General features: G+C 39.2%; 2 protein-coding genes across 5 annotated transcripts in view; one reads left to right on the top strand and one right to left on the bottom strand.

The window, feature by feature from the left end:
* LOC145487075 (uncharacterized) overlaps positions 1-20,727 on the bottom strand; it is a 29,498-nt gene extending 8,771 nt beyond the window's left edge. Inside the window, exon 1 of one of the 4 annotated variants that reach the window (XM_081465788.1) lies at positions 548-20,727. The gene's annotated coding sequence lies outside the window, so the exon portion shown is untranslated. The remainder of the gene's footprint in view (positions 1-547) is intronic. The other 3 variants (XM_081465789.1, XM_081465791.1, XM_081465790.1) reach the window with 3 other exon arrangements.
* The window catches only part of LOC145487105 (QRFP-like peptide receptor), a 166,450-nt gene that overhangs the window by 94,163 nt on the left and 51,551 nt on the right, over positions 1-20,736 (top strand). The window lies entirely within an intron of this gene.

Below are 20,736 nucleotides of genomic sequence, written 5' to 3'. Positions count from 1 at the left end.
CACGGCAACAGCAAGTTTACACCAGCCGCAATAAGTGCAAAATATGCACCCCCAGTTAATGCTCCCCCAGTTAATAAGCCAATGGTATAATATGGTCGTGGAACAATTTAGATATCTACTCTGTATTAGAGAGGGTTTCGGTACTTTCTTGGTCAGCAGTCCGCTGAATTTTCGACGGACAGCCATGATTCACTTAGTTCATGTGGGTGTTTTACTTCGAAGAAGTAACCTTCTGTAAAAACAGATGAAGAACTGAAATGGTTTTTGTCAAAATGAAACAAAATTAAACCTGATAGCACAAATATTAGTGCATTACAGAGAAAAGATGACATTTTAGGCTAGTCAGCTGAAACCATGTAACAACCAGTGATGAGTGAATTGCATTCAGTCGCGAATCAACCATGAACCGATGCAACTTTTAACGCAACTTTGAGCGCTTGAAAGCAATTATCTTGCAACGTTTTCACACAAACAGCAAGATAATGTATTTTTCTAATGTTTGTGTCAGTCTTAGAAGTAAACATAGACATTAAGAGGGTAATTTTACCTTTTTCTTTCGTGGTCAGTTCGCCGATTGTTGTTTTCGATCTTGTGAAGGACGCAGAGCGTAGCTTTGTATTGATTACACCGCGCACGTGATCTGTTGTGTCAGTCAACTCGAGGACAAAGGAAGCCGCTTCGGGTGTATAATAAATGATTAGATTCAGTTGAATCGTTTCTGATCAAAGAGCAGAGGACCCAGAAATTAATCCAGCGAAAAAGTGCGTATAAATATGTGTGTAGAGGAAAGAAGAGTCGAGGAGATTTAAGTGAAGTTTGCCTTACAAACGAGAGAATTTGTAAAACAAAAATTTCGTTCTTTAATCCTCTCACACTGTCATCCGAACGATACAAAGATAACCGGGTTGATTGCTTATCTCTACTAAAGCAAGCTAGCGGATACGTTAGTTGGGTCTCGAAATTATAATTACCACATATTTTTCGGTTGAGAAACTCGTCTGAGCAACACCTAGCTGAAGAATTAAGTCCAGCAGGGCTAAAAGGATTTAAGAACGTGTCGTGGGGAATACATAGCCTGGTATATTTAGAGAAGTTTATCAGTTACCTGTGACAAGACCTGATAAGGACCAGGAAAAAATTAAACGTTCATTCGTACAGAATGTGCCATCGCTTAATTCACGCACGTTATCTGGTATTTTTCGACGGTTCGAAACGACAACAGACAACCCGACGCAAATTGTTTCGCAGACAAAGCTTGTAGCCTAAGGCAAACTGTACCTGTTAGTACCCGATTTGAAATACACGTACTTATGAATATAAATAAAATCTGTATTTACTCTACCCATTATTAAATAAATGCATAAATGGCTCCAAGTTTCGAGACATTAATTCAAAGGTACTCAGTTGTAATAAAAACTCGACGATCGTTCAGATATAGGCCTCTGTCAATAAATTCAGTGAGACTTGGTTTTGAATCTATTACGCCGTACAGTTTATATATCATTCGATTGTGAAGTCTGTAGACCTCTGACTTTTCCATCAACTGCTGCACACACCAGCAGCCAAACAGCGGAGGCCTATATAAGTTCTCGAACTTCCGAAGGAAGCGGGAATTGGTTCGAGAAATTGGGAGTCAATTTTTATGTTAGGGGCAAACATTGCAGTGAAACAAATCCCGGGAAACGAACTAAGTACCTTAAGCTGGATCAGTTACCGGGGGGTTGAGAAAAGCGAGGGTTCGGGAAATTGGTATTCCATTGCATTGATATCATTTGTACAGCGGTTTTCTATTCCCTAAAGTGTCCCGGCAATAACATATAAATACTTTAGCTAGTTCGTCCAGGGTGACTAGTGTCGAGGATAGCTGACTGACCCTGAAGATGACTTTCGCCTGGGTTGTCTGCAAACTTCACTCACCAAATGCAGAAGATCGCAGACGAAGAACGCTTAGTGGTGCTCCTGAGGTAAAAATATTTAGTTTGTTCCCACGAAAACTATTTAGTTAACACGGTTTCAATTGTGGGTGTTGATTACACTTCCAATGAATTAAACCATACTATCTCCTGTAAGTGATTTTTGTTTAAGAAAAGACAACCGTGTTAACTAAACAAACATCTTTTGATAAATGCGACTAATAATAAGTTGTTACGAAATTGATGACGAGGAGTAATTAATTGGCTTTACGCAGGTCACGCGACTGTGAGCAATACCTTGAAAATAAAAATCACTAGCTCTAAAGAGTCGTACAGTTATATAGGATCTACGATCCAAATAAAAAACACGTCAGCTTATGTGATCGATTACAAGTAGACAACATACCTCAGAGTGAACCTTCTGGCTAGACTTGCCACAAATCGACCTTTTCTTAAATCCTTCGCTTATTTCAGTATCTCCCTCGAGCGAAGCGAGAGGGTAATTGTCGAAGTCGCGAGCGCGAGCGACAGGGCCAGGAGAGAATTGTTGGAAAGGACTCTTAGAAAGTCTACTTCTGGAAGACAGACATCAAAATCCAGGGTCAATTTGTGTAAGAATGGGAGTTCTACAGACTAATCATGCTCTGAAAGTACCGGATCTTTGTTCACATATTTTATGACCTAGTAGCATATACGTAGCATTCGATCTCTCGAAACCTGAGTCGAGGAGCCTAATGAAATGAGAACATTTTAAAGTGCTAAATCAGTTAATTCTGTACTTGTATACTTATCTCACTAACAACTGCATGAAGTAAAAGAGTGAATTGTTTACAACTAAAGCTGTATGCATCAATTAAGTTGGAATGTACAGCCAACTTAGACCTATGCGTAGGGTTTTACACATAGTGTGGGCATTATTTTGAGCATAAAAGAGAGGCAAAAGAATCGAGAATGATGTCGGAATAACAGTGACAAAAACTGGCTGATTCCGGGCCTTGAGCAGACCGAGAGTAATGTCGTACTACCCGGTGATCTCAAGAGAAAGAGAGCTTCCAAACTGGGCTTCAGCATACAAGAAGGTTTTGCTAAGGGATTCAACCCTCTTCTGCTGCACCTGAGCGAGTTGTTTTATTACTACCTGTAGTAAACACAGTTCGTGATTAGTCAAGCCAGTGCAATGGAGAATAACAATGAGGCGTCGCTCACGTTTTAATATAAAAAGCGTTAAGGGAAATATTACACTGTCTTCTTTCTGTAAGCATAATAGAGCGTACTAGTTACGCTTTCGGTCTCCAGCATAATGGTCAGATGCTTTGAGCATCGAGCATTAGCATGGTAGTGAAAAATATGAGCATAATGTGTAAAGCCCTACCTATGCGGCCATTAGTCAAGTCAACAGTTCGTAATTTAACATAGGTACACTATACATTTTAGCCAAGATTGAGCCTGGGCTAGACTTTTTGATCTTGGGATCTTTCAGAGAAGAACTTGAAATTAACATGGGGCAAATGATTTATTTGGGAAACGTATCGTGGAACTGACAACGAAACTAGTGTATAAAACATACACTCTTTCTTAAAAACAAAATGAGTTTAAAAACCAATGAAAACGTACTTTAAGTCAGCAGAAAAATACAAATATTCATCATGGGTTTGAAAAGTATACATTCGTTCAAAAGAGTTCAAATTAATCAAGACTAAAGGTTAGTTTTGACCAGTGCAGGTTAGTATTTTGCAAAGGGAATTAAAATGTCGACGACTTAGACAAGCGGATGCCGGTTACTGCCCGGACTCAACTCCACGACTGAGATCGGATAAAGAAATATATATTCATGCATTTTTCGTGTCAGAGTGTGAAGGTAACGCCAGCTGTGACGAGACAGTCATATAGAACTGCACCTCTACCAATGCTTCTGACAAAGATTCGGCGCGGACCTGTTTTCGTCGCGAGTACGTTTAATCAAGAAACGTAAAACAAACTGTATGTGCTGTTTACATTAAGGCAGAATAACTTGTTCTGAAAATCCTTCAGCGTGCACGCACTCAGTGGTGTAGTAATCTCTGAAAAATGCATACAGCTAATTTTACATGCAATAAAAACTTCTTACATGTAATGACAACATATTTGTTCTACATGTATTTTAAATCACGGGTAAATTGATACTCGCTGGGAAATCCACTGTAGGGTTGGTGTTGACAGTAGAAGACAATATTAACACAAATCCTGACGATACATGTCATAAATTAAGACGTCATTGTATGTGTGTAGCAATGAACGACTTCGCTTATAACATCACGCAGCGACTGTGGAGGAATTTGTCCTTGATTTAAAATCGGATCAAAATACTAAAGTATAAATCCTATCCTATCCTATTGGTTTTAGCCCGTTAAATGACACATGGCTGATAATTCAGCGCGGTATGTTTTTACACTGTTGCATTGATCTCTTTTGTAAGTTTAGTCACGCAGTAATGCAAGTGATTGGTCGCCTATTCGCGACAGCCTTTGTCCCAATAATAAACAGAGCGCGCTGACTAGTCACTTCTAACACAATCTCTCTCCTTTCTTGTACGAATATTGCTTTTCCTGTCGAGGCTGGATATTCTTATTTTTCTGCCGATTTTATTCTGGGGAATATTGTTAGACTATAGACGTTACAGCGCATGACGTTTCTGTTTTCGAATGTATTTGGTAGCTGGAATTATTTTGGAGCGAGTCTGCAGGCATCAACGCTTGATACTGATATAACGCATATACCTTCTTGCAGAAATGTTGTTAGCACCGCACATACAGCTAATGCTGGTTTTGTTGGTTTTTCGCTAGCTTTGCCGTTTAGAGAAAAGAGGAATTTTATACGGTTTAGTTAAAAACATATAACTGCATTGTATTCACAAATTTTCAACGTTAACACACAAAATTATATCAGTTCTTTTCAAACTCTCAGCCTCGGGTTTATCATTCCTAAAATGTTCTTGAAATTTCGCAAATTTCAGCCTCGATTCTTATAAAACATATTCTCATAATAAAGAAAGAGTGTATTTTCACTGCTCTTCATTACACTTTTTTTCATTTCATTATTATTATTATTATTACAGACATATAAAGCGACTGAATACTTTCCGTCTCAGTATTGTGTTGCTATGTCGAGACATATCTCAGTGGATCTCGTATTTATGGGAAACTACACAGAAATTATATTTTGCTAAGATTTCAGTTTAGTGCGATTTCGTTGTCAGTAGTGAAACAGTTTGTCGACTTCACCCACACAGCAATTTCTTCTTGACAAAGCAACTTCAGTTAAGAAACCGAACCAATGATAATGAATTTTGACAGTAAATAAATCAGATTGAATTTAATAGTCCCGGACTCCACTGCAAATTGGGTGTAAATCATGAAAAGAACCCAAAAGATGGTAAAAACTGGCTCGTGAATAGCCGACTTGTTTTCTAAATTCTGTTCAATGAACGTTAACTGAATCTATGAAACTACGCGGCTTTTTATCAAGCTAGTCTCCTAAATCATCGAAGCTACCGTACCTTGAAAGAAATCTTAAGTTTGGAACAAAATCGTGATGGATGATTTCTGGTTTCGCTACCGAGCCGCAAAACAAACCGACTGAATACTGTACTCCGAAATAGTTGTAGGTTTCATTTTTTCCCAGTCGATCTAAGTTAATAAGAAGTATTGGGAATAAAAAAAATTGACCACTTTTAGTGTCCATTTTAAATAACTCGGCTGTTTAAAGCTTTCCGTGTAGGGGCCTCTTGCCTTACGCGCTGTCCTAAGCACATACAGCGCCTTCAGCTGAGCGTAAAAGATTTTCAGAGGGAAATCAACAACTTCAGACTCTTCTGAGTTCATTTCATTTCTTGCACATTTCAAACCCATTTAAAAGCTTGCGCTGTTGCCTTTGTTTTGCTTACTCATCTTGTTTCAAACGTCCTTAATTATAGTCTAGAAGATTGTGAGCTCACGATATACTAGTACAAAACGTCCTATTGGAAATTGTATAAGGTACCACAGTATTTGATGACCTCCCATTTAATGACCGAAATGTTGAAAATACGTTCGTGTCAATAATTCGGATATCTAAACTGGCTACACTAGAGAGTGTTTTGTGACTTTCTAGGTCAGCAGTCCGCGAAATATTCAGTTGCGTCCGGAGGCCATGAATCACTTAGTTCACATGGGCAACAGTTTTACTCATCGGAAGAACATTCAGTGAAAGCATTTGAAGGAATCACATGTTTCTTGTCCATATAAAACAAGCTATAATCCAATACCAATGATTTCAACAAAATTCAAGAAAAAGATGACAGCTAATGTCAGTCCGTAGAAACCATGCGAGCAACACTGATCGATTGAATTGAGTCGCGAATCAACTACGAAGTGACGCAGTTTTAAACGCAACTTTCAGTGCGAGCAAGTAGTTGTCTGGTAACGTTTCTATGCGGACAACAAAATAATATATTTTTCTAACGTTTGTGCAAGCCTTAATGTTAAGAAAACCCCAGAAACAAGAGACTTTTACCTTTTCCTTTCGTGGTCAGTTCGCCGATTGTTGTTTTCGATCTTGTGAAGGACTCAGAGCGTAGCTTTGTATTGATTAACAGGCCACGTGATCTTTTGTGTCAGTCAACTCGGAGACAAAGGAAGCCGCTGAAGGTGTATAAATGATTTAAAAAATTCGTTTCAATCGTTTTCGTTCAGACAGATCAAGAGGTCTGTCTCAGTGAAATCGAAAGGTGTGTGAAAATATGTGTTCGGAAGAAAGTCGAAGCCTATAGTTTTCGCCAAAGTTTGACATGCAAACGTTCACAGAATTTGTTTTCTCTGCCATCCAAACATAACCTGCTGAACAGTAAAATAAATCAGTCTTAAACTTTCTCCTACTTCGTGATATAAATACGTTCTTGAAGCAGAGGTTCTTTTGATCAAAGACGTACCCTGTAAGTGTTCATCTGGCCTGGCCAAAAGGACCGTGAAATAACCAGTTGTGAAAGCACTGCCTCTATCTAGAAACTAGTTTATTGAAATGTCTTCAAAGAGCAACAAAGAAGTCCACCTTTTGCAAAGGGAAAATAACACTTCTGTCCGCTCAAATGGCACATGAAGCATTCGATTTATTTTGGCATGTTGTCCCTTATTTCTCGGCGGCTTAAACGGTGGACAAATGAAATGGCAAGTTCCACAGACAAGGTTTGTACAACGGTTCTAAGAGGCATTCTATAGTGACCTACCTGTTACCTCAGTTAGGTGACTTGAAATGCAGTTTAGGGAGAACGCACTGATGTTACCCGTTATTCTGTCCATCGTTGAATATTCTACTGCACGGACTCTGAAGATATCCACCTTAATTAAGCGATGACGTCATACGCCAAGCGGTCCTCACTTGCGACGCAAGCATAAGCACAAGCATAAAAGAAGTTTATGCGCTTTGGGAACGGCCGGACGTAATCATAAGTTTACTAGAAGTACCGCTTTTAGCGCGTGATTTCTTATTACAAAGTGTTTTCTGAATAATTATTCTAACGTGACCATCAGAGTGAATTAGTTGAAGATGACCCAGATTATACAAACATCATTGAGACGGTCAAACTAGCCAGACAAAATACTGATACTCTTGAGTTTAAACCAGTTACAGAAGAATTCTCTCGGTTAGTTTACATAAGAATTGCAGGTTCCATGATTTCAAAGCTTTTAGTGTCTTGTCAGTGATTTTTATCGTTTTAGACTTGGCTTTAACTAAGCACTCGTCGTTTACTGTACAACGTAAAGTAACTTTAATCGTCAGTTTGCAGACAAAACAACTGACAATTGACTAGAGGTCAAGACATGACTTATTTTAATGTTCAGTACTTTTCAGAGATTCACGTGATCGAAACAGTGGTAGAACAACATAACGTAAGGTTGTTACTCCACTAATGGGGATTAATTGATAGTCTTGAGCAAAAACCTTTTCCGATGTGCTTGATTGCTCTGGTAACTGATGAAGCAGCGATAACAAGTACCCCACTTGAGAAATATTGGAACGATGTCTGCTTGTCTTGTAGCAGCTCCGAGCTAATCAAGTTATTACATAACTACTTTAAAAATAGAACTGTAACCAGGATAAGACATATTGGAATAAGAACGTTCTCTGGTTAAAAATATATTAAAAATGACAAAGGCAATTACCGCGTTCGAAAAACACTAGAATCTTGGCACACAGCAAAAACCGTCGACGCGGATAACAACTCAAAACCGTTGCCTAGGCAATACTCTATTTTATTGTAATCAGGCCTCATTTACATTTTTATCTTCTTGCTTTTTTCACGCTTGTTTTTATTCTCAATTTTTCGCACCCCATTCGTATATATTTTCGCTTGCGCGCCACATTTTTCATTCGTTAAAGGCTATAGACTGATAGCCGAAAGCTTATGTTTTTAATATATTTTTAACCAGAGAACGTTCTTATTTCAATAACTACTTTAGCTTACTTTGTTCTCATTAAATAAGGTACGGTATTTTATGCATTTCATCGTCTTTATGAAGAAAGAGGTAAACTGTGTAGCGGGATTTTAACTTTTGGCGAGATCTTCATCTTAAACCTTAGGGTGAGATCGTATAGTCTCAAACCGCAAAATTGTGTATCATACGAGTTGTTTATATAGTAAAATTGAGAGGTGGAGGCATCAACTACACACTGACACTACCACAAAAGAAAACTATATGCAGTAATTACAAACTTCAGCGTTAAATTAACTATTTAGAGAAACGTTCACCGAAATGATGCGAAAATGCTTGTGAATAAACTAATAAATACATTTAGTCAGTGGCAACTTATAGTGGTTTGCTAGTCAGACTTTCTGAGCATTACTGTACGGTGAAGTCTTTCGGATTTGAACGCAACAAAGTATACATGAAGAGAGCGTGTCGGAGTCGTTGCTTTTGAGAAGATGTTATGCCGCGATGAAGAATACCTCGTGTACGGGCGAACAGCTAACGTGAATAAATAGGCTGACCCCAGCTGAAATCATCAAAATAAATAACACGATTATCTGCTCCTTCTTACCCACATAAAGATGTGAAGATCAACAAGTGTCACAGATGAAAATGTCTGGTGTTGTATATCTGCATGCATGATTTGGAAGGTTTAGTCATGCTGAAATGCAATTCAGCGATCGGTTCCCTGACATCCCTCAATTAGCACAGTTATAGACAATTAGATCCTGGCTAGAAATAGAACAGTTTTGAGTACCGCGCGTTTTTCTTTACTCACGTAACTGAAAGGATTTTCGGTATAAATTTTGTACTGTTAAGTCGAGGAATATCTTAGTTGATTACGTTATCACAACGTGTACCATTTGAAGCCGAGCCTGTCCCTGTAGATGTAAAACTCATGCACGCCTCGTGTCGAACTTTAGCCGAACACTTTGTCCCTTTTACAATGTGGAGCCAGTTCTTTAAAAGTTCCATTCCAAGACGTACAAATATTTAAATGAACTGATGATCGCTAAGCCGAGTTTAATTCCAATTTCTGTCCAACTATCTGTTGCAGATAAGTGTACGGATTTAATGCGACTTTTCAGTTAGACCAAATCTTTAGAACATGAATGTTACTTTGATGAAGACAATCAACCAGTCGAACAAACTTTTGAAATAAACCGTGATCGCAAACTGAAAGATTTCATAAAAATTACACTTCTCTGTTTCACTGATAATAAGAGACAGTCCGCCTTTTATTTGATGATCAGTGCCGGGGGGTGGAGGGGGGGGGGGAATCTTGGCCACTTTCTATCAACTGCTATCAGGTTTTATAGTTTGGCTGTTTGAAATGAACTCCTGCCCCAGTTTACGCCTTCGTAAAACAAAAGCTAGAGATAGAAGTTATTTAATTCACGGCTAACTCAGTAGCTTCTGAACCTTTTTCACCATAGTTCACGTCCGCGTTGGACGAGACGGGTTTGTAGTCCCGGAAAAATAAAGCTTCTTCAGTCGTCGATCGCTATTCTCCTAAAGTTCGCTTCACTGTACATTGCAAACCCATTTTAATGTTTGCGTTGTATTTTGTTTGGCTTCCATCACTAAGTTGTTCTGTCTGATCTTTTCACATCATCAATTGTGTTCATTTACTGTAGCGTCCTCGATGGTCAGTCGATCAACTAGCAGCACAATCTTTTTCAGTATTTTTTGTGCCCCGTTTAATAACGCGGAAATGGTAAAACAAGACAAGGCCGTACCAATACCTCAAACTAATTAATTACATTATGGAGTGTCACATTGTTGGCTACGATACTGACGACTCATATTCGCTGGGAGGCCATGAATCATTTAATACGGGCCTCACTTCTTCTTATTTCACGAAAGAGCATGTATTGAAGAAATTTTAATAGCCGCAAAGATTTTTTATCCAAATGGAAAAAAGTAAAGTCAAGAAAGAATCATTTGAAAAACAGATAATAAAAAGTTGACGGGTTATGAGAGAGTAGCGAGACAAGGCAAGGACTATAAATTGGCTAATTGAATTCACTCGCTAGATCAACCATGAAGTGGTACAAGTTCAAAAGCAACTTTCAGCGCGAGAAAGCTGCTAAGTGCTTACGTTTTAACATGGAAAGCAACGGGATACGTTTTTCTAACGTTTGTGTAAGTCTTAACGGCAAACAAAGCCAATTAGAAGAAAATTTTACCTTTTTCTTTCGTGGTCAGTTCGCCGATTGTCAGTTGTATTCGATCTTGTGAAGACAGAGAGCGTAACTTTGTATTGATTACACTGAGCACGTGATCTGTTGTGTCAGTCAACTCGAAGACAAAGGAACCGCTTAGGGTGTTTAAATGGTGAGATTCAGTTGAATTTGTCTAAACACTAATATGAGGCGAAGTCATAGTCTGGACGTTTTAAATAATAAGCTTGACAATTGGTGAGATCGGAGATCTGCAACAGTTGCCGCTGAGAAATGGGCTAAAATTCTAACAATATAAGAAATAACCCGAAATTTAGCTGTTACCAAGATTAAGGGTGCGTTCCTTTAGGGCGATCTGGATCAGGAGCAGTGATCCAAGATCACTCGGATCATGGTGCATCAAAGGAACCGATGAATCCGTGACCAGAGTGGATTCATCGGTTCTTTTGACGCACCATGATGCGAGTGATCTTGGGTCACTGATCGATCCTGATCCAGATCATCCTAAAGGAACGCACCCCAAGTTCGATGTTACCATTTCTTTAGCGTGATAGAACATTAAACATGTTTGAACACGATGAGGTCTTTAGTAATAACTGCAGAAATAGGTTTACACACTCAACCCTTAATACTCCTGTGTCTCCTTGGAGTTAAAAGTAAGTTACATTTGAGTTTCGACGGAACAAGGAATTCAGATTTGCCTTGTGGCAAAAATAGCTCGATGAGCCGGTAATAGATCTCGGATGAATTTCAAGTATGCTTGCTTTAAACGTGACACGCTTAAAAACAACTTGGTTATCACCTTTATAATTCACTGATACAAGCTGAGGTTCACCCAACATGTCAGCGCAGTTCCCAAACAATTCTTGTAATACACTAAAATACTGAAGAATTTTATCGTTCTCCGCCGTGACTCGCGCGGCCAGGACGGCTGGTAACGTAATGGGGACGAAAGAAGCCATTTTGAAATTAAACGTTTGCCAACCGTGTAGAGTATTTGGTAAACGGAATGAGAAGCTACTTATTAAATTTTCCTCCACATATTAACACAAAATAAAGACTTGATTGCTTCTAAATTTACAGCCGATAACCAGGTACAAAAAAGTGAAAGACCTAACTAGCTGTAGACTTACCGAACTAAATGGACCGGCGAATCAGTAAACACACAATTCTATACGTTTACCACAAGAACTACACGCATAAATGAAGGTGCTGCTTTCATAGTTCTGTCCTCTAGAGAGTGAAGTGGAGAATTAATTTTAACCCAAAGGAAACTTACCTGCTGTTAAGGTCTCTTATCGCGGCTCTATCTCTTCCTTGAATTCACGGTTGCTCTCGCTTTAAAGTTAACACGAGAGTTGGCAGGCGAACTGAAATTCGTCTCTCGGTTCTAGTAAAGTATTTCAAGCGCGGAGAGGAACTTGAAAATGCTTGGGTTTATTCCATTTTACCATATAAGCCCACATGAGCTAGCTGAGTGTCATACGATTTCGATCTGCGAGGTGGAATGAATATTTTACAATTCCTTCTCAGACCGCTATTAATTCGTGTCACTCAGTCGTAAAATCACTCACTAGTTTTTTTTCCAAAACCCCCACGACTGAAAATGCCTTCATTCACTTTTTCCTCGTAACACCGGAGCTATATTAGATTTCGTCGCCAAAAATACTCATTACTGTACAGCATTATTTTACTCTAGTCAGCCTATTTTCAGAACAACGAAAGACGTTCTGTTCTAAGAAAAAAAAAATAAAATAAAACACACGACGGTTATCTAGATGTGCAATTTTTTTTATTGAAAACAGAATATCGTTGCATATACAGCTAGCATCGTGAAGTTTTTCCCACGTTCGACACGTTTCACTGAACAGTGCCCCTATGAAATCCATCCAGCGTTGGTGTGCCGGCAAGCAACATTTTGAGTACGATTAATTGAGTCATCTCAGAAGCGTGGGTGTCGAGAGAATCAATTAAAAAGTGCAGTGTTCAAAGAGTGGGCATTGTGTGTAACAAGAAACATTGCGCCATTTCATGCAAATTAAAGGTACTCTTTAAACTACTTGACATCAGTGATAGCACTATAAAACTCAGTAGTTTTCTAATCCAATCGCAACGTACCATACCGCGGTTTGTTTCGGTTTGTTCACGATCATAAAAGCTGAGTTCGCGGTTTTGTAGGGGTTTGTTACATGTATTTTGATTAAACAAATAGCTACCTAACCAAGGTAGCGCGTTATTTAGCATAACATACGTAGAAATTGGAAAGTACTTATAGGTGTGACGGTCCGTGGTTAAATCGCCAGGAATATTTCTAAAAGTAAGACAGTATTTATAGTCCAAATGATGAACTCTGGTGACAACTCAGTTGATTAATTGTTCGGTTGTACATAAATTATACGGATGAAACGTCGACAACGAGTATAGGATCAAAGTGTGTGTATTTTGCAGAACAGGACGGAGGGGCGAATAAAAAATACGATAAAGACGAGAAAGTAACGTCAAAATCAGCGTGGGACCGACACAGCAGTAATTCCGAGTTCTGTCTACATCTTCCTGTATTTTGATCGATCAACCGCGCGCTTTTTCCCAATATAAAGGAAGTCTAAACTAAACCAAACGAAAACTGCGCCAGATATAACTTGACTGAAATGTTCTGGCGACACACTCAGAACACAAAAATAATCCGTGTTGCCAGATATACCGTTGTTATGTGTAGTAGTCCAGCTAAAACGAAATACTAATACAAATAACATAAACTGGACAATTTATTTATAGCTATTACTCTGATCTCCGACGATGGCATAAAAAATTAGTTTTATTTATAGCATATAAATTTATTCATAGCAACATTTCAATCATCATTTAAAATGAAGTGCAACCCCGTTTATCCGGTCACCAAAGGGCCACAAGAATCTGGCCGTATAGGGGCGGCCGTATTATAAAATGTTTTTTTTTTTAACCATAGTTTAAGTAAGGAAGTGACTGATTGAGTTTTTGGTCAATCCAAAATAAAGTCGCTGTAATAACGAGGTGGCCGTTTGAACAGGGTGGCCGTAAGGCGAGATTCGTATTTCCCCGTACCTCTTTTTTGACCTGTAAAGCTCTATAAAGAGAGGTGAGATATAGTCTCGCATTTACATAATCCTTTCAGAAAAACTGTCAATGCTAATGCGAGAAGTCACGCATGGCATGCAGTAGACACCGCAGTGGAGCAGCTAAATTACCTCAATCAGACCTTTACGTCCATCGTGTCAACCTCCTGTGGTCTTTATAAATAGGATCTTTTCCTGCACCGATTTTGCAGTCAAGCAATATTTCAAATCATCAGACGATTAATATCTAAAACTGTTTAATTATTTTTGGCTTTCCTAGCCTGCTTCCAGAGGTTTTCTAGTTGCTTTCCCTCGCTCATAATTTTTGAGTCGCGATCGAAGCGTCGAGCAGAAAGAAATAAGAAAATCTCTGGGACTAGTCTAGGCTTTTCGAGTAACTAATAGAAATTTCGCAAGAACATACACTTTAAATCTTTCGTGTTTCACAGAGCTAAACATTTTAGCAACAGCGCCTTCTTAAATGCCTATCCATTTAACATTTTTTTTTTATTTTCTTACTTTTATTCAACTTTTATCATGCTACTCACTCAAGTTCGCCATTTCTGGTCGCTATTTTTACTTTCGTAAAGCGAAAACGTGTCCCTTACTATAACGCTTGTTTATTTTTGTTTTTTTGTTTTTTGATAGAAAGAAAAGATGCAGTAAACTAGTAGAGACCAAAAGAATAGAAGGCGGTTAAATGAAATGACGTAGGGAAGAATAATCAATGTACTTTCCCTTAGTTTTATCTATTGCTTGCCACAATTATTTTGCAAAAAGGCAAATTATATTTGAGGTCGCCATCTTCCGAGCATCAGGACTTTTTTTTTTTTTGCTGTGGACTTAGGTAGTTTTGGAGCATTGCCAAATATTTCGTCCAAGATTTATTTCTTGGATGTTGCATGTTGTCGTGAGTTTGCTCGCTCAACATGCTCGGCTACCATCCAATACTTTTCTATACAGGTTGGCCAAACGTGTTCAACACGCTGTCTTCTGAACAATGTTGCAATGCGTTGCGTTCAACTGTTGCGTGGGTGCATGTGTTTGGACACGGCAACTCGCTACAATGTTGCAATCTACGTTTTAGTTGTGCATTTGTATGGCCACGCTTTCGGTATATATTTAACGTTTTCCAAGGCAGGCATTCTTGGTTATTAAAAGCGGTCGAATAAAAGGGAAACGAGACCGGCTGAATCGTCCTTTGAAGAGATACTCCACAGAAACCTAAACGGACTTCAGTTGAGGGATTTTCACAGCCTTTAGCTATCGAATTCAAGTGTGCGATGAACGTGTTGTTAGAAACAGGAAGACTGTTCGTGAGTCGCTCGTGGATGAGGTAGACTTCAAATTTAAGGACGTTCTAAAAATTTTCTTTATACCCGTAATTTAGAAATGGATATACGGGAGGTGCGAGAAGTCCAGTTTCAGTCGGTCACGGCTGTTGTAGTGCCGATAACACTTCTCCGCCGGATTTTTACCAAAAGTATGTTTATAATCAAACCCATTTGATGTCTTTGGTGCTTTTGTTTGGCTTCATTGCCACTCAAGGTGATCACAGTTTAAGTTTGTGTGTGTGTTCCAAACTTAGAAAAGCCAGAAAACCGAACTCGGTTAAAGAAACAGAGCTGAGATCCAACGATAAACTGAATTAGTGTATCCGTGTAGAACCACTGTGAGGGTATCGGATCAGTTATTTCCCAGTGAACAACGAAATTATGCCATCGCTTCAGTTTGCACTAAGCGGCCCAAATCTAAGCGTGATTCGCGGCGAATGCTGATCATCTAACTTTAATGATCACAGACAGACTGATACATTGATTCCTCAGTTCTAACCGGCAACCAACATCGAGTCGTGGATTATGCCCGGAGCAACAAATTTTAGTAGTCTTAAGAGGGACAATCTACCGTGAAACGAAGTGTAGTTCGAAATTCTTTCGTTGACAAGAAAGGACCCAATTAAACCAACAACCAACACCTCAGTCTGACAGTCGTCAAATAGGGATAGAAATTATGAGAATTGCGCCAAGAGCCACAAGCTAGAACGGGTACTACTGATCGGCAGACTGAAGTTGCGAAATCGACAACGAATCGACACAGCTTCGAAGACCATTTTCAACGTAAGAAAACGGTTATGTGATAACGTTTTTACACGGGCAGCGACGGAATATATTTTCCTAAAGCATGTGTAGCCTTTTGAGAGAAAAGGAAGGCACAAAGAAGATAATTTTACCTTTTTCCACTGTGGTTTGTCCTTGCCGATTTGTTGTTTTTGATTGATCTTCTGAAGGCATAGAGCGTAGCCTTGTATTGCATATTGATTACATGAATCACGTGATCGGCGTGTCATCGAAAACAAAGGAAGCCACTTCATGAATACATTTCGCAAATTCGGGACGTGTATATTCAAGTTATAAGTGAAAATATACTTAAATCGTTTCCATGTGTTGCATATTTTTCATCTCGTATCATAACGAGCTTCCTTTTAATCATAATATTTTTCACTTTTCCACTATTTACGTAAAGCTGGCTTCGATCGAGAAAACTTCAGTGTTGTCAGCGCTAAAGAGTAATCCACACACGTCTTAGAACCGGCTGCATGGAAGCAAAATTTAACTGACTCTTTTCTTGAAACCTCCAGCTGTTCGAAATCGAAACTGATACTCTCCATACAGGCTGCCATATATTTTCAATATTACTATTAAGAACACGCTGGCATATCAAAGGAAATTGGAAAAATATTCCCAGCTGCCGGTTCAGCCATATGTCCATGCGTTCATGTCGTACGCAAGTAGACATTTTACTTTGGTCTCATTTTTATAGTTCCGAATTCAATCTGTTTTTAGCAGGTTTTCAGAACACTGAATTTCAGTGGTCTTTAAAGACGGCACAAATCAAGACAAAAGCCGATCCGTGACGGCAAAATTTTCGGCAAAGACTGAGTAATCCAGTGACTGTAAAGCAAGGTCTGTTCATCGGTTAGAGAGTAAGGTATTGCCAGGTATATATGGCCCATTTCATTTCAGTAATTCCTCGAGTGTTGACTTTAGAAAGGGGCCGTGGATGGAGGACTGTAATTTCAGCTCTCAGTTATATTTTTAACCATTTCTAGACATCAAATAAAACTTCAGCCCGGTTCTAAGTTATGTGTACCAAGGGACCGCAATATGTACATTTTGCTGTTCCCGGATCTATACCTAAGCAACTAGTAAAAAGAAAAAACTTCTTTATTTCTAAGCTAACGATCAAAATTTGGGTCAATTCTGAGCTGTCAGTAAGCGCCACTAGAGGCTCAATAGAAATTTAACAGTTCGTTCAGGCCCCACCAAAGCATATAACCCGATCTCCGAGCTTATATTAGAAACGATTTCTCTCGCCGGCGAATTGTTTAAAAGCTAACTAAAGGTCCCTTGTTTTCTTTCCTGTTCCATCAGACCTAAAGTCTGTCTGCAGAAAGTTTCAATGGCTGGCCAAAACTAACGCACTCCTAGCTTAGACCTCTTGAGAAAAGCTGGACTGATTTTGATCTTACGACCGATCAAGCGATTTGAGGTCCGTCGGTGATTTCACGGTCTGGTAACATAAGATAAGTTATGGCAGAATTCAGGATCCATTTTATTAGCTGTATCTCTTTATATTTAGCGAGGCACAGCAGTTTATTTTCGTACTTCCTTTCCAACGCATTTTACTATCTAGCATCAGTCCCTCGTTGCCCATCTAGGCAGAAATATAATGATCGAACCTGCTGTTTTCAAAAGTCTGCATCGTCCCATACACTCTTCAGTCTTGTTACATATAAGAACGTCTAATTTTGGAGATAAGGCTGAACGTTCTTATATTTTTTGCGATTTGAGGCTGAAAACGTTCTTAAGATGTTCTTCAATTTACCTTGATAATACTTCAAACAAGTTCTTTTGTAACAGTTATAAATAACAACTGCTGATTACTAAAAATCGAGATGTGTGTCATGCAATAAAAAAACCATTATTGTTAATGTTTGTTACCTTTATTTTATGCTTGTCATTTAATATGCAGATAAGCAAAATAAAAACGTTGTTAATCGACTCTCAGTCTGAGGAATGTTCTTAATACGTTCTTAAAATTCTGGTCATTCTCAGCCTGAACGTTCATATAAAAAAACACTCAACGTTCTTATAAAAGAAAAGAGTGTAGTGTGAATAAAGAATTGAACTGCATTGAATCGCAAGGATGGCTGGGTCTTTGCGATCCCATACACGTCCTGAATTTTGAAACTGTATTCAAGAAACGAAGTTTTTAAAAGTTTCGGAGTAACCGGTCCTCTTTCGACTTTACTATAGTTAGACTTAAAAGTCCACACTGAAGCAATAGGGAAAGTCCACAGAGCATCGTGTTGTTTAGGTTCATGAGTCAATTTGTCATCAATGCCTTTGAGGTGGCGTCCACACTACGTATAGTGCGTCGCGGAAATTTGAAAAAGCAACTTTATTTCTACGGTTTGGCCAGCCGTCCACACACAGTAATCCGGCGTCGACACGAAAACGGAGCTTAGCTCTTTGAAAAAGCTCTCGAAACCGGAGGTATTTGAAAACGTCAGCATTTCGTTTTAATTTGGATCGAAAACATTTTGAAAACGGAGCTTTTCCAAAACGATGGCTTCACGAGAACAATGTGTTTCTTCTGACCGAGTTTTCCTCAACCACAAATCCAAAATGACCAGTGATTGTTGCGTTTTCAAATTGCTTCGGCGTAATGTGGACGGAGCCAATTATTTGTTTTGTCTTAATTGTACCAGGTCAAAGTTTATTGAGCATCAGTTGCTATTTTCTAACTAGCCTGGCGTTGCACAGTGTCGTAATTTTCCTTGTATTAGTATATCGATATCAAAACACGTGAACGAAAGTGAAAGTGAAACAAAGAATGGTTTCAAACTCTAACGAAACAAAAATACGTTTCCTACCTTAAACATTAACTCCGTGCAAAACACACAAGGGTAGTCTTAAAGTAAAATCGTGACCCGTCTGATTCAGGTTTTTTCAGAATAGTTTCCCTGAGTCAGCAAACTAAATGAACAACAAATATCATGTAAATTCGCCACAGCGAACTCATGCGATTTGCCACCCTTTTGAGCTCAATATAATTCTAGCTAGGAAAACAATTTTTCCACAGGTCAAATCAACTTCACTTAATACAAGAGAAAACGTGTTCCTGTCCTGGATGAGTCGCAGAGCGCGTGACAAAAATTTCAAATAAATGCAATTATGCAACTGTCAACCGACTTGTATCCATAGAAAGTTCCGTATCTAAACGAACAGTAGTCAGTTCGAGAATGCGTTTTATAACGCGTGCTCATGATCAGTTTATCATAAAAGAAATGAAAGACAGAAATAAGAAGGAAAATTATCCTTACCTTGATCTGTCCTTGCTAACTCTGAGAAACGTTGACCGTCGATCGAAAGGACCTGAGAGCTGATTACAAATCACGTGCTTGTGATGTCAGGTGTCAGCGATTACGATGTCATCGTCTTACTTTTTCCGTGTTCAAGACTCTTTTATGAAGACTATGTAATATCGAGAGGTAGTTCGAGTTGGTGGAAAACCGAGTCTAGGGTCCCGTCCACACGCCGGATATGTTTGAAAATGGAGCTTTGTTTCTGCGGTTAGACTGACCGTCCACGCTAATCTGTCACGAATTAAAATGGAGCTTTTCGAAAACGCTCTTCACATCGGAGAAATTTGAAAAACTAGCGTTGAGTTGTGGTGTGGACGGAACACATTTTGAAAACGGAGACGTTACGATAATCGTGTAATTTCCCTTCCCGAGTTTTCCTCAAACACAACTTCAAAATGGCCGGTGATCGTTACGTTTTCAAATTTCTCCGGCGTAGTGTGGACGGAAAACATTTCATGCGTTTTCAGAAGGAAAACACCGTTTAGTTAAATTTCTCCGGCGTAGTGTGGATGGGGCCTGAAGCTGCTAAACTTTTCTTCAGTCATCACTGACAGAAAGCTAGCCTAAACTGGGCTTGCCAGTCAGGTATGTTAAAGCTAAAGTCTGTAAGTTTTATCATGTACACAGTATTCATTACATAATTGGGCATTGGAGATAAAAATTAAGGTTCCATATTTCTTCTAACGTCATTTAAGTAAAATTTGGGTTCCTTCCATCCTCAACTTTATTACATACTATACACTGGAAAAAGACTGGTTTCTGATGTATAACAAAAAATTAAGTTCGTAGGTCTAACAAACTTCGGCTTAACTGAATACTCCTAAGAGGCCGTGACCTGACATGACAGAGAGCTGTCTTAAAGCGCGATATATGAGTGTTAATTAATTCTAGTTATAGGACTGCATAGTACTAAAGGTAAAGTCTGCATATGAGCCAAGAGGCCGGCGCTTACCTCCATCGGTGTCTGCCGGCAGGCTACTCCCCCCTGGATGGGATGCCATTGCATCCATCGCAGGGTTACCACAAGAATTAAATTCGCCTGTACGTACTCATTTGTACACCTGGGTGGAGAGAGGCACTGTGAGAGTCAAGTGTCTTGCCCAAAGCACACGACACAATGTTCCCGGCCAGGGCTCGAACCTGGACCACTTTATCCCGAATCGGCACTAACTGTGAGGACACCACATAGGGCTACATACCGCCGTCTAATATTAACAAATAATTGGTTTCAAATGATGATAGTTTCTGGCCCTTAGGACGTTTAATACAGGTTCAGCATTAAGTCAGTGACTCAGTTTTTGTCGCAAAGGCTCTTCCCTCTCCCTGGGGGACTGGTGGTTGATAGTAAGTGTGTTAGACTCATAAGAAAAACAGTCCTGTATAAGGGCTGTACGCGTCGAAGTAATAGGATCGGCCGGGAAAACGCGTACGAGACTATTGGAAACGCGTACGGTGCCGCAAAATCGATGTGAGTTAATGACAGCAACAATTTTAGTTACTGTAGACTTTTGTTTCCTTCAGAATGAGTGACGAAAGTCAGAACATTCTGCCAGCGAATTTTACTGTCATTTAATGTCATTATTCATAGATTATTCAGCTAATCACTGCGCTCGGCCTCCGTCCTGCTCTATGTGCATA

This window comes from Orbicella franksi, chromosome 5 (genome assembly GCF_964199315.1).
Source record: "Orbicella franksi chromosome 5, jaOrbFran1.1, whole genome shotgun sequence".
Taxonomy (NCBI): domain Eukaryota; kingdom Metazoa; phylum Cnidaria; class Anthozoa; order Scleractinia; family Merulinidae; genus Orbicella; species Orbicella franksi.
This window is presented reverse-complemented; position numbering and strand designations above follow the sequence as displayed.